We start from the raw sequence: 6093 nt of genomic DNA on the forward strand, positions 1-6093 counted from the left end.
TCATCATGCTAAATATTAAAATAACTGCATCGAATGTATCACTTCAAATGCAAATACGAGATATAGTCTATGTCTGGTAGGATAATTTATTTAATACAGATAAAACGAAAAATACATGCAATCATATTTAAAAAATAAAAATTACTAAAAGGTTTCATCGAGACAGATTTTATCAACTTTCTTTAGTCATAATAACACTTTCAGAAAAAAAAGAGCAAAAAATAAAAATCTACTTTAGAACATTTGAAGGCCGTTATATGGCCCAAATCGTATTGCACTTTAAAAGGATATTATTCATAATCTTAAACTAGAATAAGGTACAAGGTAACAAATATCACATTCAACGAGTTACAATCATGATAGCAAACATAGACGAAATTTGTATATTTTGTAAAATTTCTAGATTTGAATTTCTTTGTTTTTTCATAAAATTTTAAGAGTATTTCCGATTGAAAAAGTATGCGCACCAAAGAAACAATTTTATCTTTGATAATATATTGTCAATTGTTCATACAAAAATTCTCTAAAATTAATTTGTTGATTCTTTGCTGTGCGCGATAAAAAAATATTTTCAAATGGAAATAACGATTGGGAAACTGAATAATTTTTCATGGAAACGATACACATTATCGTCATTGTGATGTCATTAGATAAACAATCTTATGTTTAAATTTCATTAATATTTCTTGGCCCTTTGTATTTCGAAATAATATGTGCCAATTTGAAATATTTTTTTTATTTTCTTGCGCTAAAATTTGACCTTGATGCCCCTACTCCCTGGTGTTCAAATAGGCTGTTGGATATACCAGTGAAATTCGTTTTGTAATTCATAAACTAAAGTGTTCGTGACTCATAATGTTGCCATCGAATGTTTCATTTTTATATATGGACTGAAAAGACTAATTACGCTGTTTTTCAACAATTCTGTCACAATAAATCGACCGATTGTTTTCACGCAAGGCGCGAACTTTATTTGGATTTTTTTTCATAAATTTGGGGACCAGCATATTTTTTATAGAAAAAGACGTACCCCTTCCCCCCGGAAGTTAAATGGTCGTCCCCTAAATTATGCAAGAATTAATCGCAAGTCGTTGCGCTCGATGTTGGTACTACTTAGCGTTACACAACGTTCCTCGTAATGAAGCGATTTCGACGATTTCAAAGATCGTTTAAAGTGTTCAAGCTTATAATCGATGAGGTCAATTTACTGTTGCGAATTAGGTACCCGATTTCGGTTTGTCTGAAATGCATAGTTAACTAATAAAACAACAACAAAAGCATGAACCTTACAGAACCTAAAATAATAATTCCAAATGAAGGATATGAGTATGCAATATTTATAGAAAGTTTGAAAAATGTTTCTTAAAGAAATACAATACATCTCTTGCTTTCAAAATTAAGCATACATGTATACAACAATATCAAATCATTTATCTGGCTTGAGTTGTTGGCAACACCGCATTCCGAGTCGAAATTAAGTTTTTGGGAGAAATGATTTGATATTGTTGTTTAGCTAAGGTATAAAATAAAATTGAATTGAAACGTATTACTCTTTACTAGTAATCTGATGGAGTTAATTAAAGATCATACATATAGAACCATATAAGCATGAGAGATGTACTGCATAACCTTCTTTCAAATACTGATTTAAGTTTCCTGAAGCCGTAGAAAATTTCCTGCCAAATGTTAGAGTAAAACGAGAGGGTAATTTGTTATTCCGTTGATTCATACGTTAGCGTTTTGGAAAGAAGTGACCGTCAAGATTTAGTTCTTACATCGGTCAGTCTTTATTCTGTCAATTCATGTTAGCGTTTTGGAAAGTAGTGACCATCTTGTCCTTACATCGGTCATTCTTTATTCTGTTGATTCAAAAGTTAGCGTTTTGGAAAGTAGTGACCATTCTGTACTTACACTAGTCAGTCTTTACTCTGTCGATTTGTATGTCAGCGTTTTGGGAAGTAGTGACCATGTTGTTCTTACGCCGGGTCGGGTCTTATTCATTTGTCCGTAAACTATGTTGCAATGAATACACCTTCATCGGTTGGTAAAATTTATATTTGTAAAAAATTTACACGTTTAGACAGAACTTCTAAAAAGTAGTTGCACGAATTTATGTAATATGAACACATTCAAATAAATATTAGAAGTAAGCAATTAATATAGCTTTTCTATATATTTTTACATACATTTATTTTTTTATTATAGCTCAATTTATTTCAGACACTTTTTGAAGTAATGATTTATTTGCATCATTAGGGTAATAAAAAACAATTTATTGCATTTTAATAGCAACAAGATTCATGTAAAGATAGTTAATTAGAATTGCAAGTTTAAAAAAATAAAAATATAATAAAATAGCTGTGTATTAATTTTATATATATTAACAAGTGTGGACACAGATGAGTGTGGATAGTATGTTTGGATGTTTGACAGTCTTATGACAAAAGGGAGTTCTATGTTTTCCTATATGGTGTTATTAACTGTGTTGCACGATGACAACCAACCTGAGCATTAGGAGTGTTGTTTATTTAATATTTAGTTTTTATGTTCAAGACAGGCATGGAAGAGACAGTAATTACATTAGTTACCATATGATTATGATAGAATATGTTCCACATTTTTGATTTTGGATACATTTTGTAGCTAGGAGAGCAACACACAATAGGTTCAATTTTTCATGTGTTTTTTTTCTAAATGGGAGATGATATATAGATTTGATAACATGATATAAGGAGCCTGTAATTCAGTGATTGTCGTTTGTTTGTGTGTTACATATTCACTTTTCGTTTATTTTTTGTACATACATAAGGCCGTCATTTTTCTCGTTTGAATTGTTTTATATTGTCATTTCGGGACCTTTTATAGCTGATAATGGGGTATTGGCTTTGCTCATTGTTGCTGGCGATAGGGTGCTATAAATAGTTTCGTGTTATTCCCCGACTAAAAATAGACATGGAGGGAAGTCCCTTTTCATCAACATAATTGGTGAAAAAGTATCATGTTTTTTGTATTTGATTGTAAAAATAAGTTAATTAGCTTCAATTAAAACAGGTTGATTGATTAAAATAATTTATAAAAATTAGATTAGATATACATGTTTTGAGGGGAGACAACACTGTAAACATCCTGTTTTTTTGGCAGTGAACATTGAAAACTTATTTGCAGCCACTGTAGTTCTTTTAGGAGCAGGCGAACGTACCCTGAAGCAAGAATTTTTTGAAAGACCAGGTAAAAACCTATGAAATTCATACAGTTTTGATAATGAAAAATGTGCATGTATCATGTCTTCATGGGTGTGTACATGACCTGATTTCAGGTTTTTTATGCATAGATTAGGCAATGTTTTTCCCATTTTCTCTGGATAAAACTTTTTGATACTTTTAAAAGCACAATTTATTTTTATTTCATTATAAACTAGAGAAAATTCTGATTCTAATGATATCTAGTTTTATACAAGTATCTTTATTAACATTAACACCACTAAGGGTCAATTATACATGGTCCCTCAAAATATGACGTCATAGAAAAAAAAACCTGTTGATTGTATATAGTATAGTAATAAGAAGATGTGGAACAAAATAAATAAGGTCGACAGCCACTATATTACATGCTCCTGACTTTAGTACATACAAAATCGAGAAAAATGTGGCGAGGATAGAATATTTGAAAGCGATACACATTTACGTTAACTTTAGACAGTGGCGTAGCAACGCATTAAAAAAAATCAATAAATATGTTTGAAAAGTCTTTACTCATCATATAAATGTAGGCGGTATAAGGGCACAATACAAAAGTACAGATCTAATGTTTAAGGACTTCAAACTCCTGTGGTTCAAGGGGAGCAAATTGGAGGGAAATTTTTAAAGTTGAGTCATCTTTTTAGACGCAAGTTAAATGAGAGGGGGCAGGACCTTTTTCGGGACGTCGGGATCGGGTGTTTTAAAGTTCGGGATTTCGGGATTGACACTTTCGGGATCAGGGATAACTTTTTTCGAATTTCGGGATGTCAGGATTTGATATTTTTTAAATTCGGGACCTCAAGATTTCATGTTTTTAAGTCGGGGATTTCGGGATCGGGACCCCTCCGATCCCACCTCTTAAATAATGACTTATTTAGACTTACCTTCTAATTCTATATAAAAAATCACAACCCAGAACAGGAACAAAATGACACTGTCTAATTTACTTCGACTTCTGATATGCAAACCTAAAAACTGATATTACGCGTATGGTCGGGGTAATTAACACGTTTACTGTTAATGATCCTTCTAGTTGTCACGTCATTGAGAAGACGCTATCAAAGGTCGATTAATTAATTAATTAAACAATTATCTTAATAAAAATAAACAGTTTCATATAGTAAATTTTACTCACTGGTCAATACTATAGTTTCAACGATTTATTAGAAAACACTCAGACACATATAAACGTGTAACATGAGGTCAAATATATAATACAATATATGCAAACAACATGACAGAAGAACGATTAAACATATTTAAATCAATATATACAGCTCATTAGAACCAAACAGTGTGAATGATTTTAGAGAAAAAGATATACAATATATATATATGGATCGATATGACATAAATCAAAGAAATACATTAACTTTTCTGATGAACAATGATAGCTGTTTGTATAGTTCAGTATTACAATAAGAGAGTAAACCTTCAAACTTGATAATGCTCGGGTGAGCTGTGTAGTACATAGGTATGTACTTGTTTCTTAATAAAACAATATTTTCATTTTTACATATAAACATAATATGGAATTCATCTCCAATACCATTTGTACATAAGTTACATGTTCTTTCTTCCCTTGGGATATTGAACCAACGACCAGTTTCTATAGGTAAATGTAAATTAGATGTACGCAGTTTGGTTAACCACGTTCGATTAAACTCACTAAGTCTCAATAAGTAACTTTCCAAACAAAACTGTTTTTTGAATATCGAATAAAAGAGGCCACGGGAGGAGTTTTGTATATCACTATACCACTTTTGTATAAACTGATCACATAAAATTTGCTTCACAACAATTTTATCACAAAATGCATACTGGTTTTTAAAAATGTAACTCATCCCAACTTCATCAAAAATAGTTTCTACATATTTAATCCATTTGAAAGTAATTTATATTTAGTTTTACTTTGTAAGGATAACATCAGTTGATATAAAATACTACTTAGTTTAGTATCATTTTGTACAAGTCTTGTCCAGAATGATACCATTCTAAGTTTAACTTTAATTTCAAGGGGAAATCTCCCAAGCTCACCTAAAACCATAAAATTTGGCGTAGTGTTCCTTACTTTGAGTACTCTTTTACAAAACTTCAAATGGATTTGCTCAATAGTTTTGAGGTTTTTGTATCCCCAGATTTCTGAACCATACAATAAAATTGGTTCTATCATCGAGTCAAAAAGCTTTAATTGGATATCAACAGGTATAGACTCATTTCTGATAAGTTTATAAACACAAAACATTGCCTTTTCTGCTTGTTCTACAAGTTTTTTTTTGGTCTCAATAAATGTACCATTATATTTAAATATAACACCTAGGTAAGGATATGTATCTACAATATCAAGAATTTGACCTTGTAATGTAAAAATGAAATTGTGGTTTACTATTCTTTTAGAGAAGATGATAACCTTGGTTTTATTTACATTTACTTGTAGTTTCCACAATGAACAATAAGACTGAAATACATCAAGAGCTTTTTGTAAACTATCTTTACTCTCTGCTAAGATAACTGTGTCATCAGCATATAATACAATGAAAATTTTATAAAAAATATGTAATTCACTTTCAAGTTTCTCTTTAATTAACTCTAAGGGTAGTCCATCAAGCTGACAAAAATAGTCTTCAAGATCATTTAAAAAGATCGAGAAGAGAAAAGGCGATAAATTCTCCCCCTGTCTAACACCTGTTAGACATGGAAAGAATTCTGACTGAGAGTCATTAAATTGAACACAAGACTTAATGCCACTGTACATATTATACACAACTTTAAAACATTTCCCTTTGATTTCACTTTTTTGTAATTTTTTCCACAGCCCTGTACGCCAAACAGTATCGAATGCCTTTCTAAAATC

The sequence above is a fragment of the Mytilus edulis genome, chromosome 4 (assembly GCF_963676685.1).
Source record: "Mytilus edulis chromosome 4, xbMytEdul2.2, whole genome shotgun sequence".
Classification (NCBI taxonomy): domain Eukaryota; kingdom Metazoa; phylum Mollusca; class Bivalvia; order Mytilida; family Mytilidae; genus Mytilus; species Mytilus edulis.